The sequence below is a fragment of the Trichomycterus rosablanca genome, chromosome 13 (genome assembly GCF_030014385.1).
Source record: "Trichomycterus rosablanca isolate fTriRos1 chromosome 13, fTriRos1.hap1, whole genome shotgun sequence".
Lineage (NCBI taxonomy): Eukaryota > Metazoa > Chordata > Actinopteri > Siluriformes > Trichomycteridae > Trichomycterus > Trichomycterus rosablanca.
In genome coordinates, this window is record NC_086000.1 from 32,745,718 (window position 1) to 32,760,722 (window position 15,005).

The window sequence follows — 15,005 nt, forward strand, 5'->3', positions numbered from 1 at the left end:
CATCCACCCAACCCAGCCCAACCCATCCATCCATCCATCCATCATCCATCCATCCATCATCCATCCATCCACCCAACCCAGCCCAACCCATCCATCCATCCATCTATCTACCTACCTACTAAGGTTATTGATGGTTTTAAACCAAATTCACTCCTAAATCAGATGTAAAAATCATCTGCTGCCTTCTTGGATGTTGCCAGACCACAATTCTTTTTTATTGAATTTTCTTTGTATACACGTGTGGGGGTTGATTTGTTTCTCCAAATTAAAATTCCGCTGTTTTAATTAAATATTAAAACATGAACAAGCAACCATGCAATATGGGGCTGGCAGAGGGGGTATGACAGCGCGGATGATTGATGTATTGGTTCCTTTTAACTGCTTGTGCCTTGTGAGCATTAATTTGCTCCAAGTGGAAGTTCTTCCACCTCTTAGGTTTGACAGTTTCTCTGTCTGGCAAACCTGCTTTTTTTCTGTGAAACTGTGATACTGGGATGCATCCGGTCTGGCTTTCTGATGGCTTTGTGCTTTGTGTCTGTTATTTTGAGCACTGTATTTATTTGTGATTGTCCCCTTTTTGTTAGTGCTTTTCTAGCCACAGTATTGTTCTACCTTGGTTCTATTCCCTTTGGATTCAGTAGTGAGGCGCAACCATGCAAATTAGACCTCCTTATCTTATCCGGGCTTGGGACCGACACTGAGAGCGCACTGACATGCATCTCCCAATGGTTAGCCGGTTCGGCCACGACTCCCCCTCTTAACCTAAATGTTTTTTTAGGAAAACCACCAAACCCACCACGACCCTGACCAGGATGAACTGATTGAGTAAAAGGAAAAAAAAGGGTTTGATTTGTAGATCAAAACTGTGTACTTAATTGTATCAGTAAAAATATATTTGGATGGTAAGTGTAAGTGAACAGGGCATCATTAGCAGCTGCTCTGTTTTTTTGTATCATTTTTAGCAACCGCATTTTTCTGGTCAGGGTTGCAGTGGATCTGGTTCTCTTGGGAAACACTCGACCTCAAGGCAGGAATACCTTAGACAGTGTGCCAATCCATCGCAGGGCTTAGGCCAACCCCCGGACATAGCCCAACACGTTTGTGTAGACGGATGGTGGGCACAGTCTGTGCTTTAACCTGTTGCCATTCTAGATTTAATATTCAAGAGGCTTTAGTGTCATTTCAGCTCTAAACAAGTACATGTTAAAACGAAACGAGAACGTTCCTCCAGGACCGCAAGTGCACACAGAACACAAACACACAGAGACTGGAATATTGAAAATCATTGTGAGACAATGCTGCTGGTTTTACATCAGTCAATTAGAATATATGTTTATCCTTTAGAAGGGATTTTAAACTGTTTGACTACCAGAGCTAACACAAATCAATCCTCAGTTAAACCTGTTAGGATACACCGACCAGGCATAACATTATGACCACAGTGTGATGCTTTGGGCAACGTTCTGCTGGGAAACTTTGGCATAACAATAGGCATAACATTATGCAACAGGAATAACAATGCTTAAGTAGGTGGTACGTGTCAAAGTAACATCCACATGAATGATCAGAAATGGTCTGAGGAGCACAACAAGTTTTGTTGAGTTGGCCCCCAAATTCCCCAGATCTCAATCCAATTGAGCATCTGTGGGATGTGCTGAACAAACAAGTCTGATCCATGGAGGCCCCACCTCACATCTTACAGGAGTTAAAGGATCTGCTGCTAACATCATGGTGCCAGATACTACAGCACACCTTCAGGGTCAGGGCTGTTTTGACAGTAAAAGGGAGACCAACACAATATTAGGAAGGTGGTCATAATGTTATGCCTAATCAGTGTACATATACGGATGTACAATACAACGAAATTCTTTTTTTGCATATCCATGCTTGATTGAAAGCTGGTGTCAGAGTGCAGGGTCGGCCATTGTATGGTGCCCCTGGAGCAGAGAGGGTTAAGGGCCTTGCTCAAGGGCCCAACAGTGGCTGCATGGCAGAGCCGGGATTCGAACTCTCAACCTTTCAGTTAATAGCCCAAAGCTCGACCCACTAGCCTACCACTGTCCCAATTACACAACTCATAAAATGATACAAAGAGCTGCAGAGCAAAGCTCAGTCACCAGCTTTTGACCACAGTGCAGAGAGGAGTTCAGTGTAACTGTAGTTTTCTCCTTTCCTTCTTTATTTTACTCCAACGTGCTGGATGAAACGATGGGATGAGAGCTGCTGCTGGACGGGCTGCTTTAGCTTCAGGAGGTCTTTGGTAAGATATAGCCGGGAGCTGACAAAGCAGAGCATTTCTTTAAGAGAGTCCATGCCCCGAGCTGTAGGATCCTGTCTTGTGATTGGCTGTCGGGGAGCGTGGACTCCAGGGAACTTCAGGAAGAGCTTTCTCTCATCAGCCTTTTCGCTTTCACCTTTTTATTATTAAACATCCTCCACATGTAGGGTCTGCTTAAAGCCACAGGCCATTAACTCCTCTGCACTTGGGATTAAAGGGAGAGTGTCTGACACAGATTGGGTAAGCTTGAGTCTGACTTACCCCTGAGGAGAAAGACATTAGAGAAAAAAAACCTCAGATTTTTGTGGAAAACTGTGATAGAAATCACATGGCAATATTTTAATCAACACTGATAATTAATCTGATAATCATGATACACCAGTCACATTAATCACACTGGTCTATCTCAAAGGTTTCTAACCTTTTGCAAATCATAGCCCACAAAACTGTAAAGCTTTTAAAGATTCAGCAATATTTGATAGGTAACTAATAACTAATACACACCTAAACAACATACACTTTATGGCCAGAAGTATTTTGACACGCCTTTAATTATTGAATACATATATTCAGTACACTGTCCATTTTATTAGCTCCACTCACCATATAGAAGCACTTTGTAGTTCTACAATTACTGACTGTAGTCCATCTGTTTCTCTGCATGCTTTGTTAGCCCCCTTTTGTGCTGTTCTTCAATGGTCAGGACCCCCACAGGACCACCACAGAGCAGGTATTATTTAGGCGGTTGCTCATTCTCAGCACTGCAGTGACACTGACATGGTGGTGGTGTGTTAATGTGTGTTGTGCTGGTATGAGTGGATCAGACACAGCAGCACTGATGGAGTTTTTAAACACCTCACTGTCACTGCTGGATTGAGGAATAGTCCACCAACCAAAAATATCCAGCCAACGGCGCCACGTAGGCAGCCTGTGACCACTGATGAAGGTCTAGAAGATGATCAACTCAAAGAGCAGCAATAGATGAGCGATCGTCTCTGACTTTACATCTACAAGGTGGACCAACTAGGTAGGAGAGTCTAATAGAGTGGACAGTGAGTAGACACGGTATTTAAGAACTCCAGCAGCGCTGCTGTGTCTGATCCACTCATACCAGCACAACACACACTAACACGCCACCACCATGTCAGTGTCACTGCAGTGCTGAGAATGATCCACCACTCAAATAATACCTGCTCTGTGTTGGTCCTGACCATTAAAGAACAAGGTGAAAGCAGGCTAAAAGGTATGTAGAGAAACAGATGGACTACAGTCAATAATTGTAGAACTACAAAGTTCTTTTATATGGTAAGTGGAGCTGATAAAATGGACAGTGAGTGTAGAAACAAGGAGGTGGTTTTAATGTTATGGCTGATCAGTGTATATACAGTATATACAGTATATATATATATATATATTTGTTAATTTATTTATTTTCATCAACGGTTTTATCCTGGTCAGGGTCACGATGGGTCTGGTTCTGCCAGGAAACACTGGACGCAAGGCAGAAACACCAAGTCTGTGTACATGCCCGTCAGCCAGTAGAACGCTAACCTGAATCTGGGCTAGCGAAACAAATCTGAGCACCTACATGCAATTATATAAAATATATTATGTTTCCAACTTCCTGATTAAAGTTTGGGGAAGTCCCTTTCCTTTTTCCTGACTATATGCTGTGCACAAAGTTAAAAGTTTAATGTGGAGTAACTCCTGTGGCCGGTGCAGAGCCCTGACCTTAACCCATCTATTGCTGACCCTACAAATGCTCTTTTGATTGAATAGGCACACATTTCTGCAGACACACTCCAAAATATTGTTCAGGACTTTTCATAAGACTTGAGACTGTTTTAGATGGGGGGTCTCTTTATTAATGCCCTTGATTTTGGAATGGGACATCCAAAGAGCCTATTATAAGATGTCCACATACTTTTGACCATATGGTGTATTTCTGACTTACCTAGGAAGAGTTGTATTAACACAATGCATTCAGTGCATTTTATTTTGCTCAATATAATTTTTTATTTTCGCAAAATGCACAACAATAAAATGTAGGTCCTGAAAAATGACTTTAAATGTGTAATTATAAAATTTTTTATTATAATTTTAGTTGGACCAGTGGTATTACTTTATGATATTATAAAAATTGTATTAGTCTTGCTTCGACTCTTTGCTTCCCACCATCTTTCTTCTTCCACTTTCAATGCCTTCAAAGCTCCAGTTTAATTATGGGATAGATTATCAGACTGCAGTGTGCTGTGTTTGCATACTCAAACATGACTGCCCATGCAGTAGGTCATTTGGGTACTTTTCGTGTACTGTTTAATGAATACTACATATTCGGACACACTACCCACTATCTGCTTTCACGTACTGTTCAGTATGGAAGGATGTGATTTCGGACACAGCCAGTGTGTGATATTTTTCCCATTTAAATATTTTTAAAACAAAGTGGGAGAAGCTTTGATTTTCTGACTCCTCATGATGTGATGAAGACAAAAGTCTCAACAAAAGAAAACACCACTCACTCTACCATTCATGGAGAAGATATCCAAGTGGTGGACAGCTTTCGCTTTTACTTGGTCATTCAGGAAATAGAACTCAGACTGAATGAAGGGACCTAAGATTATCCAGACTGTGGTCTTCTCTGTGGTTCTTTATAGACGTAAAAGCTGGGCGGTAAAAAGCCAGACAGGAAGAATATCACTACCTTTAAACTTTGGTGCTGGCAAAAAGTTTTGGATGACAAAGAAGACAAACAGATGGATCCTGGACCAAATCAAACCAAACCTCTCACTACTAGTCCAGATAACCAAACTGAAGCTCTGTTAATTTGGACACATTACAAGAACAACAAACACATTGGAAAAGACAATAATGCTTCAAGGGGTTTTAAAACAAGAAGTGAGAAAAGTCAGCAACAAGATGAATGGATGCAATTAGAGGAACAATGGACGAGCCATTAGGAAGCCTGAAGATCCAAACATTAGACAGGATGTTCTGGAGAAACACCATCCATAAGGTTGCCAGGATTTGGGATTTACTTGACAGCACTTAATACTAATAATAATTCTTCCCTCAGACTAAACAGCCTTAATTATAGGCAAGCTTCAGTGAAGGAACCGACCTTCTAATTCATTTTAAAACATTTCAGTACAGTTAAAGTCAGGGCTCTGAGCAGGACACTGGAGGTCCTTTACATTAAACTTGTCAAACTCTGTGTTTGTGCCCATGGGCACAGTTATGCAGGAATGCAGAAAAGGACTTTCCCAAACTATTGCCAGAAAGATTTCATTTTTTAATTTTGAGTGCTAAGGTGGTTTAGTGATCTATTTTGCATTATAAACCTTAAATCTTAGCAGTAAGGTGCTCAGGTGTGTGGTCAATTAAATTAGCCCGGGTTTGAATCTCAACTGTGCTTTTAGCTGGCTAGGCATCTACTCAGACATTATTGGCTGGGGAAGAAGGGGGGAGAAGCCCTGTGATAAATTTGCACCTTGTCTATGCTATTTCTTCCTTGGACTCAGTGTTTTCCAGTGGAACCAGACCCACAGTGATCCTGACCAGGATAAAGCGGTGGATGGAGATAAAATTTATTAATTTATTTATCAGGATTTTCACCTCACCTGCACGTCTTTGTACTGTGGGAGTAAACCGGAGCTCCCGGAGAAAACCCACACAGACACTGGGAGGACATGCATACAGAAAGGAGCCATACCGCTTCATCGGGGAATCGAACCCAGGACCTTCTTGCTGTGAGGTGGCAGTGCTACCCACTGAGCCACTGTGAAGCCCGAATTGAAATAAATTAGTAAATAATTAGTTTTATACTATGCTAGCAAAGCATGTGGCTGAATCTACCGAACCTAATAATAATAATGATAATAATAATAATAATGATAATAATAATGAGAGGTGTCCACATTTTGTCCACAACAGTGATGATCAGTTTTTTATTGGGCCTGAGTGTGTAGCTCTGTTTATTATTAATCAGAATGACTGATTCAATGGTTGAGAGTCATTTGACTGTTCTATTGTTCATTCATAAAACGAATAATAGCAATGAATTTATCAGGATTGTTTTGTGTTATCTTTTTGCTTTTTTTTTTTTTTTATGAAGCATTTTTAGCTTTGTGGTTTGGAAACAGCATGAGACGTCAGAATCAATCAGGTACATTAAAGAACGTGTCTGGTGGTGATAGTTTTAAAATGATTTCAATTCATTCATTTACTCAGTAATCCTCAGCGCTTTACTGTCATATTGGTACTGCGCTGTAAGTATCAACAGAGACTCACTTTCAATTTGGGGATTGATCACTTACCTCTAGTGTTTATTTATTTATTAGGATTTGTAACATCATGTTTTACACACTTTAGTTACATTCATGACTGGACAGGTAGTTATTAGTTACACAAGATTCTTTTAATGTCTTTTAATGTCAAACACAGTCATGGACAATTTTGTATCTCCAATTCACCTCACTTGCACGTCTTTGGACTGTTGGAGGAAACTGAAGCTCTCAGAGGAAACCCATGCAAACACGAGGAGAACATGCAAACACCACACAGAAAGGACCTGGACTACTCCACCTAGGAATTAAACCCAGGACCTTCTTGCTGTGAGGCTACAGTGCTACCCACTGGGCCACCGTGCCGCGTACTCTTAGTGTAAACTCAGTGGGCCACTCTTCCATTTACACTAATTCTACAGGGGCGCACGGTGGCTAAGTGGGTAGCACTGTCACCTCACAGCAAGAAGGTCCTGGGTTCGATCCCCAGGTGGGGTGGTCTGGGTCCTTTCTGTGTGGAGTCCTTTCTGTGTGGTTTCCTCCGGGTGCTCCGGTTTCCTCCCACAGTCCAAAGATATGCAAGTGAGGTGAATTGGAGATACAAAATTGTCCGTGACTGTGTTCGATATAACCTTGTGAACTGAATCTTGTGTAATGAGTAACCACCGTTTCTGTCATGAATGTAACCAAAGCGTAAAACATGACATTAAAATCCTAATAAACAAACAAACACTAATTCTACACAGTGAACAAGTGATTAGGGTGGAACAACATGATAAATACATGCCTGAATTAATCCATCTGAATTGATTTTACCCAAGGAGGACGGAGGTCCCTGCTGAGTCTGGTTCCTCTCAGGGTTCATTCCTGTAATTTTAAGGCAGTTTTTATTTGCTACTGTCGCCCTCAGCTTGCTCAACAGGGGTTTTTGGTCTATCGGTCCCGGTTTCTGTAAAGTTTCTTTGAGGCAATGTCTATTGTAAAAAGCTCTATACAAATAAATTTGACTTGACTTGACATGATGCATCTGTTAAAGAAATCTTCTTCCCCAAATGACCAAATGTCATGCATATGTGTGATTATTTCTGAAATCCTTGTTTTATTCGGTCCAATCTGCTATTCTGTCTGTGCTTTCCAGATCACAGGTTTCATAAAGCCCTACGTACGCTGCCCCATATCTGAAAGATTCATGTTAGGGTAAAGCTACATTGTGCTCTCAGAACAGCATCTAGTTAAGACTAGCAGAACAGGCCGACTGAGAATAGCAGACTGACTTTTAAATGAGCTACATAAGTACAGGATGGTTTAAAACCGTGCTTACAATCCTGCTGCAGACTGTTCTGGGAGTTGTTGGAAGAAAAATGACTTTGACCGGATTACATTTCTCTGGCTCTACACCAGTAAGGGCAGCTTTACACATATAAATTAAACATGAGCCAAGGAAAGTCAAAGTTGTTCTTAGACATGGCACCTTATTTTTCTTTTAGTTACGAACTAGAAATTGAATGGTGCAATATCCAAGCAGATCTGTTTTTTATACATGTTTAAAAGCTCACAGATTCTCAGATCTCAGAGCTGTCAGGCCGTTACTGAATTCATCTCTTAGTTTGCACCATAACGTGAGTGAGTGAGTAAATAACTGAAAAAGTGTGTCAGAGTGTGTAAGTAAATACACGAGTGAGTGAATGATGGAATGACAATGTGAGTCAATGTGTGAGTGAGTGAGTGAGTAAATAAGTGTGTGAGTGTCAGTGGTCTCACTGGTCTCAGTGGTAGCAGTGTTCCTACTGGTATCAGTGATCTCACTGGTATCCTGGTTCTAAGTGGTCCCTGTGTTCTAAGTAGTCTCAGTGGTTTTACCGGCTTCACTAGTTTCAGTGGTCTTACTGGTCTCAGTGGTTTCAGTGGCCTTAGTGGCCTCTTTGTTCTTACTGGTTTCAGTGGTCTCTGTGTTGTTATTGGTCTCATTGGTTTGAGTGGTCTCAGTGGTTTTAGTGGTTTCAGTGGCCTCTTTGTTCTTACTGGTTTCAGTGGTTTTAGTGGTTTCAGTGGCCTCTTTGTTCTTACTGGTTTCAGTGGTTTTAGTGGTTTCAGTGGCCTCTTTGTTCTTACTGGTTTCAGTGGTTTTAGTGGTCTCAGTGTTTTTAATGGTTTTAGTGGTCTCAGTAGTCTCAGTGGTTTGAGTGATCTCAGTGGTTTTATTGGTCTCAGTGGTTTCAGTGGTCTCTGTGTTGTTATTGGTCTCAGTGGTTTCAGTGGTCTTAGTGGTTTCAGTGGTCTCAGTGGTCTTACTGGTTTCAGTGGTCTCAGTGGTTTGAGTGGTCTCAGTGGTTTTAGTGGTCTCGGTCATTTTAATGGTCTCAGTGGTTTTAGTGGTCTCAGTGGTGGTCTCAGTGGTTTGAGTGGTCTCAGTGGTTTTAGTGGTCTCAGTGGTTTGAGTGGTCTCAGTGGTTTTAGTGGTCTCGGTGATGTTAGTGGTCTCAGTGGTTTTAGTGGTCTCAGTGGTGGTCTCAGTGGTTTGAGTGGTCTCAGTGGTTTTAGTGGTCTCAGTGGTTTTAGTGGTCTCAGTGGTCTTACTGGTTTCAGTGGTCTTGTGCTCTATAATGCTTTCTTAATTAATCTGAAATTATTTGGTGTAACAAAAATACATACGATGGAATTAGAGGGGCAATTACTTTTTCACCCCCCCCCCAGTCATGGAGTCAGCACAGGACCTCAGTGTGAACGTCCTTGTTCAGTGAACCTGTGGGTGGATGTGGGGGTCTCCCTATGTGCATGTATGACAGCTCTTCTGATTGCTCTTTCAAGGTGATTTGAAGGTGCACACCCAGCCCTAGTTCCCTTCAAGGCAAGTGTAAAGGAAAATGTTTAGCAGCGGTCTCTCCTCCACACGCTCAGTGGTCCTTCTCAGCCCGTTGTCTTGGAAACAGAAGTCCAGCCATTTGTAGATATGACATTCTATCACTCTTGCTGTTTGGAGGGATTTAATTTAGCACATCCACGGAGGAGGTTTACGAAAGGAGGAACTCGGGTGAGGCAGCACCTCAAGGCTCAGACACCTTTGTGGGTGCACCTCACTCAAGGGTCATTTCACAACAAACCCCATCTAATGCCAATTAAAGAGTGCACCAAACCAGTTAAAGCATGCCCGGCTCTGCCTTCTGGACAGCAAGAAGTAAACACATTAAATGGTGTGATTAATCCATCTCACAGAACCATGGAAACAGTAAGCTGCTGAGTTGTGATAATAAAGATGTTGGCCCCTGTGGAAGGGATGTGTGTGTGTGTTCATGCGAGTAGGGCATGGTCGTCGTGGTTTGTTAACAGAAGCAGAAGAACCAGTGGTGCTGCATCCAACCACATGGGCATCACAAATAGCTAGGGCCCTAAAATGTGCTTAATTTCACAGACCTCGTTTTTCAAAAATCACACATTTCATGGATTTTTAAAGAAAAGAGCAGTCAATAAATTATTTTCACGGCAGTCAATAAATTACACTCATAAATTAGATCATAGAATAAATTGAAGCTACAAAACACAGCACAGCTACCTTAATAGTTAAATGTAAACCTAGAACGTCCAGCAACGGTGCAAGGCTTTATGTTCTGTCTCAAAGATGAAAATTCTCGTCCGTGTTTTAACTCCCCTCTGCGTCCACAGAATTGTTTGGGAGTTTTCCAAACCCAGTTACCCAAGTCATGTTGTTAGCTGTTTTACACTTAATTGACATCTTGAACATTTTGACTAACGATTGCTAACTGAATTGCCGGAGGATTGCTGATGTAAGAGACTTTTCTGTGGTGTAGTGTGCTGGTAGTGTTTAATGTGTGTGTTTACATATTGAGTGTATTATTCCATCATGGCCAGGTTCGCAGCAGGTCTGATTCCAACAGAAAACACTGGGCGCAAGGCAGGGATACCCTGGACAAGGTGCCAATCCACCCCCTCCAGACATAGCCAATAATGTCTGTGTAGATGCCCAACCTGCAGATGCCACCACTGAGATTTGAACCCAGATCTCAGAGGTGGAGGCCGATGTGCCCTCGAGCTTAAAAACCCTTTCTTTTGTACCTATATATGTTTTGTTCTAACAGAGTTTCATCAGCTTAGACAACTGTCTTCTTGTAATAGACTGAGGAAATATTTGCTGAGGATGTTACAGCGGATCATGTGTTATCAGTGACAATAACTTAAGAAGAATGTGACAAATCAATCTCAGTTTGCAGCATGAAAAAAACCCTAGAAGCACAAATTCTAACGTCAAAAACAACAAAATTCTTGCATGTAGCTACATGAACTAAAATAAATCTAAATATTCAAAACAACAACAAAATCTATAAAGTTCCTACATTTTATTTAAATGTAGATTAAATATAAAATTATTTTAGCAGACGTTAAGCTGATGAAGATTTATATTCTACAACCCCAAATCAGAAAAAAAATTGGGACAGTATAAAAAATGCAAATTAAAAAAACCAGTGTTTATTACATTAACTTTGACTTTTATTTTACTGCAGACAGTATAAACCCAAGATTTTTGATCAACTTCATTTTATTTGTTAATATACATCTATTCCTGCATTTCAGGCCTGCAAAACATTCCAAAAAAAAGTTGAGACGGTAAAGCATTTACCACTTGGTAATGTTGCCATTCCTTCTCACAAGAATGAAAAGACATTTCGACACGGATGGTACTGATGAAACGTTTTGTTCCATTCTTTCTGCAAACACGTCTTAAGGTGTGTAATAGTACGGGGTTGTCATTGTCACATTTTTTATTTCAAAATTCTCCACACAGGACAGGGCTGCAGACAGACCAGTCCAGTATTTGTACACGTGCTGACGTCACCTGTTTGAAATCACATCATTATTTATATATTTTTACCTTATTACTAGCTCTAAATTGCCCCCATTCCAACATTTTTGGAATGTGAAATTAATAAATGAAATGAAGTTGACCAGACCAAACATAAAATATTTTGGTTTCAAACTGTCTGCAATGAAATAAAAGTCAAAGTAAATGTAAATAAAATGCATTTTTCTTCTAATTTGGGGCATTGTCCATACCTTCCCAACTTTTTCTGATTTGAGGTTGTACGAGGCTAAAATCAAGCCTGGATGTGCTCCGTTTGCTAAACTGGCTTATCGATTTGGTAAACTGGTTAATTAAGTATCAGGCAGTTGGAAACATTTGTTTGGGAAATAAATATGATTCATTTTCCAGAGTATGTTGTGTTTTTTTCTCAAGTTTATTTTGTGTAATATCAGATTTGGTATGAGGATCTGAAATCGTTTCTCATGACATATATTTACAGATTTATTTAGAAAAAGAGAGAATCCATCAGGTGCTGCCTGCTGACAGACACTGAACTCCAGCAGCACTGCTGTGTCTGATCCACTCGTACCAACACAAAACACCCCAACATACCACCATCATGTCAATGTCACTGCAGTGCTGAGAATGATCCACCACCCAAATAATCCCGGCTGTGTGGTGGTCCTGTGAGGGTTCTGACCACTTAAGGATAGGGTGAATGGGGGCTAACAAAGTATGCAAAGAAACAGATGGACTACAGTCTGTAAGTACTTCTATATGGTAAGCTGAGCTGATAAAATGGACAGTGAATGTAGAAAGCAGGAGGTGGTTTTGGCTGATCTCAATAATTTAGTTACGATCTGTCAATGGTTAGGCTACCGTAGTACTGTTTTCAATTTACGGTATTTTCAGCTTGTGGAGGAGCACCTGTACTGTATTTATGTATTTACATTTATACATAAGCCTTTTAGATCCAGTTCAGACCTACAGAAGCAAACATCAGTCACCAAACATGTCTATACTGAGCGACTACATTTGCAGTAAGGGTGAAATTATTCATTAAACTGTCATTTTAAGGGATGTGATTTCTTTTTTTGCGATTGTTGACCTGGTATGGTGCCACACAAGCCTCCCTATCAGCTGAACTTACTACGGTGAGATCTGAGGCAGATTCTTCAGTGAGAGCGCCTTGAGCAAGGGCACAGGTTATCATGAAGCACAGACAGTTCGTTTTCCATTTCTGTGGTGTCGACTAGACCGGCTCTTCACATTTTGCAGAGGAAGCGAGAGCATCATGACTATGCCACAGACCTCCTGCTGGGAGACGGTAAACAAAAAAGCAGGAGATTGTTTCACTTCGATCTGAAGTGCTTGAGTTCAGGTTGAGCAGAAACAAACATCGCTTGTGTTTATCTGCTGTTGACATTTTGGTTGTACTCCTAACTTGGGAGGAGAAGCACTGCTCTTCAACTGCTTCACTCTTTTTAACTACCTGTCTTTCCCTCGCTCGGAGCAGACTCTGAACAGACTTCCTTCTTCTCTGACGGGTCTTTGAAACTAACGGAGTTCCTCACGGTGGTAGGCCGAGACTAAAAGAGTGTGGGTTACGTGCAGCACTCTACTGACAGGCTGATGGAGCTGTCGGAGAGTATTAGGATTCTGTCCCACCTGAAAATGGCACGTATGGGCTTCCAGGCTCAGATCTGGATGTTGGGAGCAATTAGACTTCAGTTTCAAGGTCCTCAGGTACACACAGACGTCATTAACTGCTCTCATGGCAGGAGGGACAGATTTTCCACACAGAATTTTAAAAATGGCCTTTAGGCACTGAGTAGCTTGGACACATTCTCGAGTCATCCTTTTTTCCTGACAGCGTGGTGGTCAGAGCTCATGCTTGGTGTATGTGTGTTTTTCACGACTTCGCTCTCCCCCATTGTGTTATTTTGCACAGGAGCAGATGGGCTCTCAGTGTAAAGTGCTACTTTTTCGACCAGTCACCGGGACCGCATGGTGCTGAGTGTTATAAAGAATATACCGCTCTGCGTCTGCAAATAGAGCACAATCTGTTCCTGACTGGCTTGCAAACCGTATTGTAAAAATGATTCAAATTTTTTAAACGCTCATTATGATCAAGAAAAACTGTAATAGAAATGTTTCTTCAGGCACAGACATCATATTTATTTGTTTATTAGAATTTTAACGTCATGTTCCACAGTCTTTAGTTACATTCATGACAGGACAGGTAGTTACTGGTTACACAAGATTCATCAGTTTAAATATTTAATGTCAAACACATTCTTGGACAATTTTGTATCTCTAATTCACCTCACTTGCACGTTTTTGGACTGTGGGAGGAAACCGGAGCACCCGGAGGAAACCCACGCAGACATGGGGAGAACATGCAAACTCCACACGGAAAGGACCTGGACTGCTCCATCTAGGAATCGAACCCAGACATCATTAACATTTAAAACCACCTTCTTGTTTTTACACTCACAGTTCATATTATCAGCTCTACTTATCATACAAAAGAACTTTGTAGTTCTACAATTACTGACTGTAGTCCATCTGTTTCTCTGCATGCTTTGTTAGCCCCCTTTCATGCTGTTCTTCAATGGTCAGGACTCTTCAAGGACCACCATAAAGTAGGTATTATTTGGGTGGTGGATCATTCTCAGCACTGCAGTGACACTGACATGGTGGTGGTGTGTTAATGTGTGTTGTGCTGGTACGAGTGGATCAGACACAGCAGCGCTGCTGGAGTTTTTAAACACCTCACTGTCACTGCTGGACTGAGAATAGTCCACCAACCAAAAATATCCATCCAGCAGTGCCCCATGTGCAGTGTCTTGTGACCACTGATGAAGGTCTCCAAAACTCCAGCAGCGCTGCTGTGTCTGATCCACTCATACCAGCACAACACACACTAACACACCACCACCATGTCAGTGTCACTGCAGTGCTGAGAATGATCCACCACCCAAATAATACCTGCTCTGTGGTGGTCCTGTGGGGTTAAAAAGTATGCAGAGAAATAGATGGACTACAGTCAGTAATTGTAGAACTGCAAAGTGCTTCTATATGGTAAGTGGAGCTGATAAAATGAAGTGAATGTACAGTAGAAACAAGGAGGTGGTTTTAATGTTATGGCTGATCAGTGTATGTTAACATTGAAATATTCATTTTATTTTCATGTTTTACAAGTTTATCCTGGTCAGGATCACACTGGGTCCAGTTTTCCAGGAATCACTAGGCATAAGATAAAAGCTTTCTCCTCCACATTTAGTTGTGATATGGGTTGAAACTGTTTGATGTGTATTGAGTTGATTGATGAAGCATTGTAACCACCTCTTATGGAGTTTCTTACTCTAAGCCACATTCAGCAGCTCATGAGACGACCCTCTTCCTCAGCCACTCGCAACACGTTACACTGCTATGAATTTCTGGTGTGGAGAAGTGGAGTTCCATGAAGCCCTTAGCAGATCTTTTCATGGCCTTCTCAATAAAATCATAAACCTCTGACACCTGGGTGGATGATTTGTTAGGTTTGATGTTGATTGAGTTCTTTTCCTAGGCTCTGTCTCAAAACCTAGTGAGCTGCCTTGCTGCCTAGTGCCTACCTCAGCAG

At 41.4% G+C, this 15,005-nt stretch overlaps 1 protein-coding gene across 1 annotated transcript in view; it reads left to right on the plus strand.

Moving 5' to 3' along the window:
* efcab11 (EF-hand calcium binding domain 11) overlaps window positions 1–15,005 on the plus strand; it is a 154,078-nt gene that overhangs the window by 88,471 nt on the left and 50,602 nt on the right. The gene's annotated exons all lie outside the window — the stretch shown is intronic.